This window comes from Macaca nemestrina, chromosome 2 (assembly GCF_043159975.1).
Source record: "Macaca nemestrina isolate mMacNem1 chromosome 2, mMacNem.hap1, whole genome shotgun sequence".
NCBI classification, from domain to species: Eukaryota; Metazoa; Chordata; class Mammalia; order Primates; family Cercopithecidae; genus Macaca; species Macaca nemestrina.
The window spans coordinates 151,737,844-151,753,138 of record NC_092126.1 but is presented as its reverse complement, the minus strand read 5'-3'; the positions used below and the strand labels follow the sequence as shown (position 1 = coordinate 151,753,138).

The 15,295-nt window shown below is 49.4% G+C and overlaps 1 long non-coding RNA gene across 1 annotated transcript; it reads right to left on the bottom strand.

Annotated features, from left to right (window-relative positions):
* Nucleotides 1-9,655: 9,655 nt before the first annotated feature.
* LOC105477736 (uncharacterized) lies at nucleotides 9,656-14,985 on the bottom strand. The gene is made up of 3 exons (XR_984921.2): nucleotides 14,584-14,985; nucleotides 12,817-13,061; nucleotides 9,656-10,149 (listed from the first exon to the last, which is right to left on the bottom strand). It is a non-coding gene; the product is annotated as an uncharacterized lncRNA (long non-coding RNA).
* Nucleotides 14,986-15,295: the final 310 nt, after the last annotated feature.

The window sequence follows — 15,295 nt, the reverse complement described above, 5'->3', positions numbered from 1 at the left end:
CATCTTAGAGCAGCAGAGTTGACGTAGAATCACTTGCCATTGCCAGGGTGGGGTGCAGGGGCAGGGGGGATGCACAGCGGGAGGGGATGAGGGGGTCCTCATGGAAGTTCTGGGTGGGGTGTAAGGGTGGAGTGTGCACAGCTGGATGGGGTGGGGAGTCCCCATGGAGGTCCTGGGTGGGGTGCAGGGGCAGGGGGGATGGAGGAGGTGAGGGTCCCCTTGGAGGTCCTGGGTGGGGTGCAGGAGTGGGGGGGTGCACAACTGGAGGAGGTTGGGGGTCCCTGTGGAAGTCCTGGGTGGGGTGCAGGGGTGAGGGGTGCACAGCGGAAAGGAATGGAGGGGTCCCCATGGAGGTCCTGGGTGGGTGCCGGGGCAGCCAGAGGGGGTGCATAGCAGGAGGAAATGGGTGGTCCCTGTGGAGGTGCAATGCACCGAGCAGGAGGAGGGAGCCGCCCTGAGGGGAGAAAGGTGACCTGCTAAGCAAGAGCTACAGGAAGCACCTGGACAGGCCATCGGGCCAGAAGCACCTCGAAAGGGTGTCTGGGAGCTTTGGTGATGAAGGGCAAGAAGGAAGCAGCTAAGAGAGGGGCCTCATCACAGAGATGCTGTCAAAGATTCACCAGGCCCACCTAAAAATATCTTTTATTACGGGAACTGCATTTCACCTTAGCAGCGCAAGAGGGCATGATTGCACTAGCAAACCAGAAAAGCACCCGTGCGTTTAAAAAACGGGAAGAGAAGGAAGAGAAAGGGAAAGGCAGTCAGCCTATCCGCTGCTGCACTGTTAGCAGGTGAGAGTCGGGTGATTTTATTGCAGCTGACAGTGCTCAATAATAGCACAAGGTCAGTTAGGAAAAGCGGGCACCGTGGGCATTAGTGGAAGGTGCTATTACCAAGGCAGCCCTTGTGATGGCTCATTATAGCAGTCAGCTTGACTAAGCTAAGGGATGTCCAGGGAGCAGGGAGAGCGTGACTTCTTGTGTTTCTGTGGGGGGGGTTTCTGGAAGAGCTGAGCACTTGACCCCCCAGGGGGACTGACTGAGGGCCACCCGTGCCAGTGTGAGTAGGCCTGCTCCAATCGGCTGAGACCCAGATACAACCAACAGGTGGAAGGAGGGGAAATTTGTTCTCTGCTTGACCTGGGACATCTACCTTCTCCTGCCCTTGAGTATGAGAACTCCAGGTTCTTGGGCCTCTGGACCACGTGTCTTAAACCAGAAGCCTCCAGGTTCTCAGGCCTGTGGCCTGGGACTGAGAGGGACACCACCGGCTCTTCTGGTTCTTAGGCGTTTGGAGTTGGACTGAATTGCACCACGGGCTTTCCGGGTCTCCAACTTGCCACTGGCATACCCTGGGGCTTCCTGGTCTCCAGAAGGGCATGAACCAATCAATTCCCACAATAAATCCCCTCGTGAGTGTGTGTGTGTGTGTGCGTGTGTGTGTCCTATTTGTTCAGTTTTCTCTGGAGAACACTGACTAATACAGCTCCAGAACAAAAATAAAGCCTTCCTAAATACAGAAAAAAATAACCAAGCCAAAAATGGGGAGTGAAACAGACCGCAGTCTTCAGATTGAAAGCCACACGAGGACACCATACTCCACACAGTGAATTCACAACGGCAAACAACCTTCCAGAACAAACCGAAGACACTAGCTACATCAAAACGCAAGTGTGCCAGTTCCAGCACTTTGGGAGGCTGAGGCGGGCGTATCACAAGGTCAGGAGTTCGAGACTAGCCTGACCAACATAGTGAAACCCCGTCTCTCCTTAAAAAAAAAAAAAAAAAATAGAAAAATTAGCCAGGCATGGTGGTGTGTGACTGTAGTCCCAGCTACTCAGGAGGCTGAGGCAAGAGAATGGTGTGAACCCAGGAGGCGGAGCTTACAGTGAGCCGAAATCGCACCACTGCACTCTAGCCTGGGCAATAGAGCCAGACTCCATCTCAAAAAAAAAACAAAAACAAAAACAAAAAAAACGCAAGTGTGCCTAGCTCACCCACTAAGAAAAAGGTCTTTGAAGACCTTTCTCTTCGCCACACTAGTTCTGTGCGGCAACCCCAAAGTGTACAGGAAAAAACCACTGATTTATCAGCCCGCATCTGCAGATGCACAGGGTTCCCCTGGTCTAGAACTGGGTCAGTCTGAGCCGTAGCGGGTCTAGGACTGCTCCACGTATCCCTCATTCTCCTGACTGCACCGGTCGAGGCCTGTCCTGGTCATGGCAGTAGGCTGGAGTGCAGGAGCATGAGCCTGGCCCCAAGCACATTGCACACCTTTGCTCACGCCAGGCACACCACAACCCCATTGACCACTTCGCTCCACGCCCAGCCCAGCGTCAGAGGGTATAGAAGTGTTCCCTGCCATAAACGGAGTCATGGCTAGGGTATGGACTAGAAATGCATTCCATCTACCCCAGACCACAAAGCAAAACCCACCAACTCTCTGCCAATATGCTAAAGGGACACCTAAGAGAAAAATTCAGAAAGGCTAAAGGCTACCCATAAAGACGTGCACGGAGGGGCACAAGCTAATGAAGCGCAATAAGGGGAGGAAGCAAGTTACAGTCTTGATGTGTGACAGGGTAGAAATCAGCCTTAAAAACAATGTGCAAGAGAAGATGACTCGATAATGCTAGAAGCTGCAATTCCCAATGTAGACATGACAGGAATATCTATGCGCTACATAAGACAACAGCAGTCTTCAAAAAACCAAAACTACAGGATAGGTAGGAAGAAATAAAAACACATTCGTAAAGGTTAACATTGCCACTCTGAATCCAAGATAGGTTAAGAGGCCGAAATGAAATGATCTAGAAGCTTTCAGTTTCTTATGAATGTGATACCAAACATTGCACTTCAATAACAGAGAAAATACCTTTCTGAGCTCCCTTGGAATGTTTTTGGAAACTTGCCACATATTAAGGCACAAGGGAAACTTCAGTAATTCCACAAGGCAGAGAGAATCTAAACATATTCTCTAATCACAGTACAGTAAAACTAGAAATTAATTAAAGACTCAAAAATTCCCTACTGGAAATGTTATTAACTCTATTAAATTACTCTTGGATCAGAGGACAAATACAAACCACAACCATAGAATTTGTTTAAAATGGTAAAAACTTGTATCAGAATCCATGGTGCAATTAATGAGGCAAAGAAAATTACCTCCAAAATGAAAAAGAAACATCAAATGCAAAATTAGGAAAAGATTAAACAAAGGAGAAACAGTTGCAAAATAACAAGCAAGGCTGGGTGTGGCAGCTAATGCCTGTAATCTTAGCACTTTGGGAGGCCGAGGCGTGCACATTGCTTGAGACCAGGAGTTCGAGACCAGCTTGGCCAACATGGTGAAACCCCATCTCTGCTAAAAATACAAAAATTAGCTGGGCATGGTGGTGCACACCTGTGATCCCAGCTACTTGGGAAGCTGAGTCAGGAGAATCGCTTGAACCTGGGAGGCGGAGGTTGCCATGAGCTGAGATAGCGCCATTGCACTTCAGCCTGGGAGACAGAGTGAGACTCTGTCTCAAGAAAGAAAAACAAAAAGCAAAAATCAGAACAAAGAAATAATAAAGCTTATGGACAAAAAGTTTATCTTGGAAAAAAAAAAGAAAATAGACAAACCTCTAGCTAACCAAACCAAGGTGACAAGAAAACAAAACACTAAAAATGAGAAACCAACACAGGACTAAATATTGAAGTGGAGAACATTTTTTAGAGTGATGATACTTTGAACGACTTTATGCAAATAAATTTGGAATGAATAATTCCCATGAGAGAAATAGAAAATGTAATCAACGGCTTAACTGGCCCATTTTGTTTCACAGAGAATTCTTCTGACCTTCACAACCAAATAATTTCACTGTTATGTAAACTGTTTCTGATCACAGCAAAGGAAGGAAAACTTTCCAGTGATTTTTTTTTTCTTTGAGATGGAGATGCACTCTTGTTACCCAGGCTGGAGTGCAATGGTGCCATCTCAGCTCACTGCAACCTCCGCCTCCCAGGTTCAAGCGATCCTCCTGCCTCAGCCTCCCGAGTAGCTGGAATTACAGGCATGCGCCACCATGCCCACTAATTTTGTATTTTTAGTAGAGACGGGTTTTCTCCATGTTGGTCAGGCTGGTCTCAAACTCCCAACCTCAGGTGATCTGCCTGCCTCAGCCTCCCAGAGTGCTGGGATTACAAAGGTGAGCCACCGCACCTGCCTCCCAATGTTTTTTATGCAGTGATTTTGGCAGTGTTTTCTAGACCTGATAGAAGTTACATAAATACAGAGCTACATGTCACCAATAGAAAATTGTGAATCAAATCAAATCAAACATCTAGTGGTATATTCCATATAAACTAAACTAATATACCTCATGACCAAATAGCATTTTACATCAGGAATGCAAGAATTGTTCAATATTAGGAAATCCATCATCTTAACTAAAATAAGAAGAAAAACCACATGATCATTTCTCTGGATGACAAAAGGGCTTCAACAAAATCCAGAACAAATTCCTGGTACATAAAACACTTAAATAAGTGGATTCTTTTTTGGGAATGATAGAGTATATCTGAGTTCAAAAGCCAGCATTTAATTGAATGGAGAAACAGTGAATGCAGTCTGTGCAAATCAGGGAAAAGACATGGTAAGCATCTTCACTTCTCTTCAACACTGTGTTGAAGGGTTCAGCCAATGCAATCAGATCCAGTTAGAGGCATCTGAATCAGAAAGGAAGGGGTGAATTATTTCCTTCTTTTTTTTTTCTTTTTTTTTTTTTTTTTTGAGACAGGGTCTTGCCCTGTCACCTAGGCTGGAGTTCAGTAGTACAGTCACAGCTCACGGCAGCTTCAGCCTCCTGGGCTCAAGTGTTTCTCCTGCCTCAGTCAGCCCAGTAGCTGGGACTACAGGTGTGCACCACCACCCCCGGCTAATTTTTTTTATTTTTAGTAGAGATGAGTTATTGCTGTGTTGCCCAGGCTGGTCTCAAACTCCTGAACTCAAGCGATCCTCTCACCTCAGCCTCCTAAAGTGCTAGGATTATAGGCATAAGCTACTGTGCCCCACCAAAGAGGCAAATTATTTATATTTGCAGATGACGTAACAGCATTTCTGGAAATCCCAAGAAATCAATGAAAAAGTTAAGGCACAATGAGGAAACTCAGCAAGATGACTGAAAAGCACATTAATATATATGAATCAATAGACATTAATATATATGAATCAATAGACATTGATAAGTTTAAAAGAATAATAAAAGGAAAAAAGGAATGCATGTACAAGATAAAATTTTTACAAAAGATACATAGGAGCTGGGCATGGTGACTCACACCATAATCCCAGCACTTTGGGAGGCTGAGGCAGGAGCATCACTTGAGTCTAGGAATTTGGGACCAGCCTGGGCAACAGAGGGAGACCTCATCTCTCCTAAAAATAAAAAACATTAACTCGGCATGGTGGCTCATGCCTGTAGTCCCAGCTACTTGGGAGGCTGAGGCAGGAGAATAGCTTGAGGCCAGGAGGTTCAGACTGCAGTGAACCATGATTGCACCACTGCACTCCAGCCTGGGTGACAGACCACGTCTCAAAAAAAGGAAAAAGATGGCCGGGCGCGGTGGCTCAAGCCTGTAATCCCAGCACTTTGGGAGGCCGAGACGGGTGGATCACGAGGTCAGGAGATCGAGACCATCCTGGCTAACACGGTGAAACCCCGTCTCTACCAAAAAATACAAAAAAACTAGCCGGGCGAGGTGGCGGGCGCCTGTAGTCCCAGCTACTCGGGAGGCTGAGGCAGGAGAATGGCGGGAACTCGGGAGGCGGAGCTTGCAGTGAGCTGAGATCCGGCCACAGCACTCCAGCCTGGGCGACAGAGCGAGACTCCGTCTCAAAAAAAAAAAAGGAAAAAGATAACTAGGAATAACTTCAAAAAATAATGGCAATACAAGTGAGGAAAAGATTAAAACACTGAGAAAAATACAGAGTTTTAAGATAACACAATTTAACACACAGAGGTCAATACTTCTCAGTTTTTTTTAAAAATGGAGCTAGTCAAGATTATTTTAAATTCCTATTTTGATAAGGCAAGACTCTCCAGGAAAATCGTTCTTTCTTTGTGTGTTTGTTTTTAGGGTTAGTGGTACATCCAGACATCATTGCAGCACACTAGAAAGCTTCTGTCATTAAACCTGCCGTATTGGTATGTGCAGACTCAGACGAGCTGAACAGAATGGAAAGTCCAGAAACAGACTCCATAAAATGGAAACTTAGGATACAGTAAAGATTGTGTGACAAATCACTGGACAAAAGACAGACCCCTAAATAAAAGGGATGACAGTTATCTTTTGCTACAAAGCCAAACACCGCAAAACTTCCTGGCTTAGAACCACAATAACAATTGTTTCTCATCAGACTCAGGGTTGCTTGGGCCATTCCTCTGGTCCCGAGGCTCGGTCTCATTGGAGAAGGAGTGGAAGCAGCCCTTGGAATGGCGGAGAACGTGGCAGTTGCCCTACAACGCAGTTGCTGCAGCCAGCAGGCTGGGGCTGGTAGGCGTGGGAGTGTGAGACAGGACTGGCAAGCAGGATGTCCCTCGGGTGCTGGCAGACAGGGCACTGCATGTGGGAAGTCACTCCCATGGAACCCTGCCTGCCCACGGCAGGTGCAGATGGGAAGAGAGGGCTGCCCAGTGCAACCATGAGGGTCGCCCTTCTTCCTGCAGCACCCCCAGTGTCACCTCTGCTAACTGGCAGAGGAGAACATTGACAAAGTCCAATGCTATGATAACAGAGCAAGGCGGTGAACAATGGCTTTCGAGCTGAGAGACAAAATGGCTCTAACCCAGCTATCATAGAACACTGAGCTTCCACCTGCACCTTCCACGCACATGTGAAATTCAGAACAAGCAAGCAGCCCTGTGTTTCCGCCTCCCAAGATACAGCCACACTTCAGACCAAGAAGGGGTTTCTCACACCCTGCCCACAATGAGGCACAGTCCCTCAGTCACTGTGTATGCGGGGCTCTGAGTGACTCCTCAGGTTCCATCCAGCGCTGCTGAATATTCTGTCCCCTGAAGACTAAATTGTAATGTTACCCAATGACACCTGTATAGAAAGTAAAAAAAATGGAAAGAAGGAAATAGTACAAACCAACTAACACGTGTGTGTAACTAGGAAAGTGAAAGTGAGTAAAGCTACTGCAGCCCTTCCTTTGCTAATGGAGGGCACAGCTGTGGGTAATGTCTGTGGCTTCCTTCTTCCCGAACCCATTCCATTGTCCCCTGCCCTCATACAGACCTGAGCTGGTCAAGTTTCTTTTTTAAAATTGGTTTTATAGAGACAAGCTCTCTCTCTGTCACCCAGGCTGGAGTGCAGTGGAAAAATCATGGCTCACTGTAACCTTGAACTCCTGGACTCAAGTGATCTGCCCACCTTGGCCTCCTAAAGTGCTGGGATTACGGGCATGAAGCCACCGCACCTGGCCTCAAGTTTCTCCTATCTGTGTTGTGACTCAAACCATCATTCATAAGTACTCTGATTCTTCAACTGTCCTGCCTTTTTTGGTTGCTAGAATTTCCCATGAGCCATTACCACTGGGTATGGAAATACCAGAGCAGCCCCCGGGTTCTTGTCCCCATTGCGTAGCGAAGCCTTGGTGACTGAACCCTTTTGCCTCCCATTGCTTCAGTGGCCTGAGGAGCCCCAGATGGCCAGGGGAAGGTCTCATCTTCCAATGCACTGGAACCGTTGCCAGATTTCCTCTGGGGAAGCATTCCCTCGTGGAAACTAAGACCTCCAAACAAGCAAAACTCAAAGTTTCTGGGGCAGGAAGCAAACATTCTGTGCAAGGGTTACTAGGTGTGAAGAGGAGCCCCTGCCACATGCACGCCCAGCTGCAGACCCCTGCTGGGGAGTAGCCAGCACAATGTGGTGGTCCCTGGTTCACAGCATGCCCCGCTCCCTGTGAGACAGAGCCCTGGCCTTCCAAGGCCGTGTCCCCAGGTGGCGCTGTGCTGCGGCTGCAGTGAGCCACTCCACCTCTACATTAGGCTGCTGCTGTCTCATGATGGTGGATGGATAGGAAGACAAGTTATGGTCTGGATTTCTTTTTCTCCTTGGGGGCTTAATTCTAGGTTTTGAACATGTAAAGTACTTGTATGGCTCAAAAGTCAAAACCCGATGCAAAGATATTTTCATCCCCTCCCCCCTTCTTACCACACCCCACAGAGTTCTATGCTCATCATTTTTGTGGGTTCCCAGGTTCATCGTGCCCTGTTTCCACCTGCAAAATTAAAGGAAGATGTTCAGACACCATCGCCTGGCCGTTCATACACAAAACAGCTTGCGGTGTGTGCTGCCCCGCCTCCTGCCACTTCACTAATGGCCGCCCATTACCCATTTATTGACTCTCAGCTCCAAACCTCCCTGTCCTGCCCTCGCTGTGTGAGGACAAGGCTGAACTCCGTGTCATTACCAGCTGGCCAGAGGTGCCCTTCAGCCCAGGTCTCTTCGCCGACCAGGCTGAAATCCTTTTGAGCAACCACTACACCAGCTCCGAGGTCAGGGTCTTTGGTGCCCCGGAGGTTCTGGAGAACTTGGAGGTGAGTGGCATCTGCATGCCTCAGGCCAGGCCGGAGTCAGGGGCGTCAGGAAGGCCCTGGAGGAAGAGGGAATGTGGCGTGGATGTCCTGGGCCAGCTCTCTTTAAAATTTATTTTTATTATAATTTTTAAGTTGAAGTACTCTTTCTGTAGCACTATTGCTCTCTCTCAGGCTGCGTGATTGTATTAATTGATCCGACCTCTGCTGTTCTTCCCCAGCTATAAGTTAAGCTTGTGGGGGCAGCACTGAGAACCCAGAAAAGGTGCCAGTGAGCATGTGGTGCGTGGCATGGCCGAATTCAGTGCAGGAGCATCCGCCATAGAGCAGGGAGGAAAGCCCTAATCCCTGCTGGGACAAGTTCCCTCTCTCCAGGCCTCACTTCCCCCATGACTAAGTCACAGGGTGGGGTTGGGGGGTGAATGATTCCTCAGGCCCGGAGCCTAGCAGGCTGGGAAGAGTTCTGGGGTGAGAGAACCAAGGAGTTCCTCGGCATTTCCACCTGCTCATCCTCCTGCCTTGCTGCAGCCAGCGTGACGGCGTGTTCTCCCGCAGAGGCAGGGAATGCCCAGCATCGCCAATGAGGGAGGAGGGCCGGCCCGCTGGCGGCTGCTGGAGACCAGCCGTGAGCAGAGCTCGGGCTGCTGCCTTGGAGAGCTGGTGCTTGGTGATATTTCGTGTTGGTTTAGCCTTTTTTAAAGCAGCACTTGATTAGAATTGAATAAACTTGAATTTGATTCTGACATTCATATTGGTTTGCTCTTCCCTCAAAAAACACCCTGAGTACGGACAGGGCTTCCCAACTCTGCAGACTACATGCCGTCCATGAGCAGTGCCCAGGTGTCATTACCTGCCCATGAGGTGTGACCTGGGCAGGGGTCCCCACTCCATACCCTTGGGCCCCAGGAGGGAAGCCCAGCATGTCAGGCTGAAGCGGGGGTGCTTCCAGAGATGGGCCATGCAGAGCAGCCCTCCCGCCTCGGGGTCCTGAGGCCCCACTCAGTGGTCCCTCCACTCTGCAGAATGTGCACCCCCGGCTCTGATGTCTCTCCCAGGTGAAATCCAGGTCCTGGCCATGCTGGCCTTGGTGCAGGAGAAGTCTCTTGGGTGGCCCAGCTTCATCACATACACAGTTGGCGTCTCAGACCCTGCAGCCGGCAGCTGGGGGTCTCTGTCCACTACCCTGACCTTCTCCAGCCGTGAGACTAACCAAGCCTTTTACCTCTCTTTTCCCACCTGTTTCCTCTCTCGTCTCACCTCCCAAATAAAACTCTGTTGAGATTTTGACTGGAATTTATTTTTTTCTTCAAGCCCATTGTTTTTTTTCTCATCGATTGCAGTTTTGTTGCAGCTGTTGCATTAGTCTGCTCAGGCTGCCTTAACAAAACCCCACAGCCTTAACAAAACCCCACAGCCTGGGCGGCTCCAAAACAGACGATTTGTTTCCTCACAGTTCTGGAGGCTGCAAGTCCGTGAGCAAGGTGCTGGCACATTTGGTTTCTGGTGAGGGCGCTCTTCCGGGCTCACAGACTGCTGTCTTCTCACTGTGTCCTCCCATGCCCTTTCCGCTGTGTGCACAGAGAGAGGACACATGAGCAAGGTGTCTCTGGTGTCGTGTCTTCTTTTTTGAGATGGAGTCTCACTCTGTTACCCAGGCTGGAGTGCAGTGGTGCCATCTTGGCTCACTGCAACCTCCACCCCCAGGGTTCTAGCAATTTTCCTATCTCAGCCTCCCAGGTAGCTGGGATTACAGGTGCCTGCCACCACGCCTGGCTATTTTTGTATTTGTAGTAGAGACGGGGTTTCGCCATGTTGGCCAGGCTGGTCTCGAATTCTTGACCTCAGATGATCCACCTGCCTTGGCCTCCCAAAGTGTTGGGATTACAGGCGTGAGCCACCGTGCCTGCCCTGGTGCCACCTCTTCTTATAAGGCCCCGTTCTTATAAGGACATGAATTCTCTCAGCTCGGGGCCCCACCTTGTGACATCATTTAACCTTCATTCCTTCCTTACTCCAGACACAGCCACCCGAGGGTTAGGGCTTCAGCACAGGAATTTTGGAGGAACATAAACATTCCGCCCATGATACTATTTGAGGTCTTGTTTCAGTTCCTTCAGTAAGATTAATTGGTTTATTTTTTAGAGACAGGGTCTTGCTCTGTCACCCAGGCTGATATGCAGTGGTACAGTCATCCCTCACTGCAACCTCGAACTTTTGGGCTCAAGTGGTTTTACCATGATAGCCTCTTAAATAGCTGGGACTGTAGGCACACCCAGGCTATAACTGATTTATATAGGATCCTTTGCCTTTCATATTAAACGTATTCCTAGGTACTGATGGGAATGTAAAACATTGCTATTTATAACAGCTAAAAAGCAGGAACAACTCACATGTCCATCCACTGATAAGTGAGTAAACAAAATGTAGTTTATCCATGTATTAGAATATTATTCAGCTATAAGAAGGAATAAATTAATGACACTTGCTGCAACATGGGTGCTAGGTGAAGGAGGCCAGTTGCAAAAGACTGCATGTCGTATGATTCCATTTCAATGAAATGTCCAGGCTGGGTGCAGTGGCTGATGCCTAAAACTGCAGCACTCCAGGAGGCTGAGGCAAGAGGATCACTTCAGGAGTTTGAGACTAGTTTGGGCAACATAGCAAGGTCCTGTCTCTACTAAAAGTTAAAAATTAGCTAGGCATGGTGGCGTGAGCCTATAGTCCCAGTTACTTGGGAGGATCCTGTGAGTCCAGGAGTTAGAGGCTGTAGTGAGCTGTGATTACGCCACTACACTCTAGCCTGGGCAACAAAGAGGGAATCTGCCTCAGAAGAAAAAAGAAAACATTATTCCTAGGGAAATAAGCCTGACACAGGAGGACAAACATTGTATCACTCCACTCTTTGGAAGTACCTAGAACAGGAAAATTCATAGCGACAAAAATAGGACAGAGTGGGGTCGAGAGAGTGGAGAATTACTCTTGAAGGGGTGCACAATTTCTGTTTGGGATGATGGAAAAGCTCTGGAAATAATAGTAGTGATGTTTGCACAACATTGTGAATATATTTAATGATGCTGAGATGGACACGTAAAATGGTAAATTTTACGTATGTTTGATACTTTTTTAATAAATAAAAAATAGGAAACTGCTGAGTGAAAAAAAGTCAAAAATCAACGATTGCCTACAATTGCCTAAAACCCATGAACTTGAAAATGAGGCTTCGCCTCACAAAAACCCCAGCTGCCTCTGCATCTGCCACCTTCCCATGTGTCTCTGAGCCCCAAGCTGGTGGCCCTTTTGCTGTCAGCCCTCCCAGTGGCCGCGCTGGCCTTGGAGGCTCACCCAGCATAGGAGGCAAAAGGATAGAAACCCAGGGCTCCAGGCTGGGCCCGGTGGCTCACGCCTATCTCAGCACTTTGGGAGGCTGAGGCGGGTGGATCACCTGAGGTCAGGAGTTCGAGACCAGCCTGACCAATATGGCAAAACCCTGTCTCTACTAAAAATACAAAAATTACCCAGGTGTGGTGGCACACACCTGTAATCCCAGCTACTTAGGAGGCTGAGGCAGGAGAATCGCTTGAACCCAGGAGAGGGAGGTTGCAGTGAGCTGAGATCACATCACTGCACTCCAGCCTGGGTGGATGACAAAGCGAGATTCCATCTCAAAAAAAGAAACTCAGGGCTCCACCCAGGCTGAGAGCTCCTGAGTTCTGGTGCTGAGCCTCCTGAGTTTCTGGAACTTCAGGCTCTGAATCATGGTGGGGGCCAGAGATTTTTACTCAGTATGGGAGGACACGTGAGTTAGGACTCATTTCTTGGCCCATAAGGCTATGCAAGCATCCCCTGGCAACTCCAGCCGGCTTTGCTGCTGAAGGAGGCTGTAGACAGAGAGTGCAGAGAAGCCACCCAGGCACCCTCCCTCCCAAGTGGAGCAGGGCCTGGAAAGTCAGTGGCCTTCCTTTCTTCCCAGCCTCAGTCGCTCTCACCCCTGTGGCCAGTGTGGAAACTGGGATGCTGGGAAGCTTGCCCAGGCGCCTTTGACCCTGCAAGTCCCTGGAGCTCTGCCTTGGGTAGAGCTGCAGGCCCCTGAGCTGCCCAGGCAATGTCTCCAGGAGTGCCAAGGCAGGAAACTCACTAGAGAGCTGGAGCTTTAAGAAAACTTCATGCCTGGGCCCCATCTTCAGCGCCCTGGATTTCCTTGGTCTGGGAGAAGCACGGGTGTGTTGAAGGCTCACCCGATGATTTGAGTGTGTGGCCAGGATGGAGAAGCACACATTTCTGGACGCTCTCAGTGGAGGCCTTTGACCCAGGGCTTCTGCAGAACCAGGCAAGGAGCCTGCAGTTCCTGCCTTCCACTACCCACAGCCCTGGACAATGACAGGCTGAGCAAGAGAGACACATATCAGTAGGCACAAAAGATCTATTTCTGTTCCTGCTCGGGGTGTTTCTGTGTAGGAAAATAAATCCCTTCTTTCTTCATCTGCAACAGGAATTAAAAGAAATTAAAGAATGTGTAAGCAGGAACTCAGCTGTATGTAAGAAAACCCAATTCCCTCTGAGAAAGAGAAAGAGCTGGAGTCCTTTAAAATTAACTGCCTGTTTTTCTGTGGCTGTTGAGCCTTATCTCTCCTCCTTTCCCAGGTATTGTGAAGACCCTGTTTCCCTAGCTGTGCAGCTGCAAGGTCACTAGACAGATAAACTCAAGTTGCAAAACACGTTTTCCTTGAAAAGTAAGAAATTATGTAATGCATGTTTCAATTGAGTAACTGTCTTTGTTTCTTACTTCTGTAGTATTCCCCCTGCACAAATCTCCCCTGACCCATGAAATGCTTAAAAGGTAACTTGACTCTTTGGAGCTCAGTCCTTTGGATGTTAATCCGACTGGGCCGGTGCAGCTAAATAATTAATAAATATCCTCCTGGCCGGGTGCAGTGGCTCACTCCTGTAATCCCAGCACTTTGGGAGGCCGAGGCCGGCGCATCATGAGGTCAGAAGATCGAGACCATCCTGGCTAACACGGTGAAACCCCGTCTCTACTAAAAATACAAAACAGCCGGGCGTGGTGGCGGGCGCCTATAGTCCCAGCTGATCAGGAGGCTGAGGCAGGAGAATGGCGTGAACTCGAGAGGAGGAGCTTGCAGTGAGCCGAGATCCCGGCACTGCACTCCAGCCTGGGCGACAGAGCGAGACTCCGTCTAAAAAAAAAAAAAAAAAAAAAAAAATCCTCCTGAGCCCCATTGGTCTCTCTGATTCCTTAAAACTCCTGCAACACATCAAGGCCCAAAGCCAGCAGAATCATTCTTCCGCCTGGCCCTTCTAGTATGTTTGTGAATATGTTTCCTGGAGGAAGTTGTAGTTCTACTGTTCCCTCTGGAGGCAGGCAGGGCTGAGATCTGGAGGAGGCAGCGGCTCCCAGGAACGATGGGATCCCTGAGCTGCTCTGTCTACATGGGGTGCTGCGTTTTGGACAAAGGCAGGTTGCTAGTTAGCATATAGACCAGTCAGAGGAGGCCCAAGAAGGAGTTGCAGCTGTTCTGGGCTGCATTTGGGAACCTACGGCTGAATGTAGCAGGTCTGTGGCAGTTGCCAGAAGCTGGCCCTGCAAGCCAGGGTGTGACACTGCTGCTCTGTTCTCTTACTCTCTGGGTCCCGTGGTGCTAGGAGGAGACTTCTGGATGCTTCCTTCCAGGCCTGGGACATAAAGTCAAGGGAAGAGGAGCATGCCCTGGTGGCCAGCCTGCCAGTGATGAGTAGCTCCAGTGGGGAGAGGCCTAGGGACCGGGGCTGGGTTCCAGCATCCATTTGGCAAAGGATCTCTGGCCAGCCACTACCCTCAGAGAGCAGTTATGAAGGAAAACCGGGTCATGAAGCTGATGCCTGCCCCACAGGAGCTCACAGACTCAGGGCCAGACAGCCCTGGCAATGAGGAGGGACCTCTGTGGCACTTGGGGCTGCAGCCACAGACTAAGACCGTGTCCATGGGGTGTGCAGTGGAGACTTACCCAGTCACGGGCAGCACAGGCGGGAAACTGCACCAGTCACAGGTGGCCTGCTGGTCAGCCCTGAGCTGCAGGTGGGTTTTGTTTTATGTTCTGCAGTTTTTCTTTTAATCTACAGTTTTACGACTCTAATGTTTAACACACACACACACACACACACACACACACACACGATCATGTACAAAAATGCTGATTCCTGTGTCTCTTCAAAACGTCTTGCAGCCCCAGGCCTCTATTCTGCTTGCTGCGGCAGCTGGAACCACAGGTGCTCCTTGGCAGGGCGACCATACCCTCCAGCACCAGCCCCTCACCTCATGCGTCTCAGGCAGATTTGGAGCATCTGCCTGACCAGGTAGGCCCGCAAGCCTGTGGCCCCTGGAAAAGATATAATAAATGCTGTTGGCTTTTTTTTTCTTTTTTTTTTTTTTTGAGACGGAGTCTTGCTCTGTCACCCAGGCTGGAGTGCAGTGGCCGGATCTCAGCTCACTGCAAGCTCCTCCTCTCGGGTTCACGCCATTCTCCTGCCTCAGCCTCCCAAGTAGCTGGGACTACATGCACCCGCCACTTCACCCGGCTAGTTTTTTGTATTTTTTAGTAGAGACGGGGTTTCACCGTATTAGCCAGGATGGTCTTGATCTCCTGACCTCATGATCCGCCCGTCTCGGCCTCCCAAAGTGCTGGGATTACAGGCTTGAGCCACCGCGCCCGGCCGCTG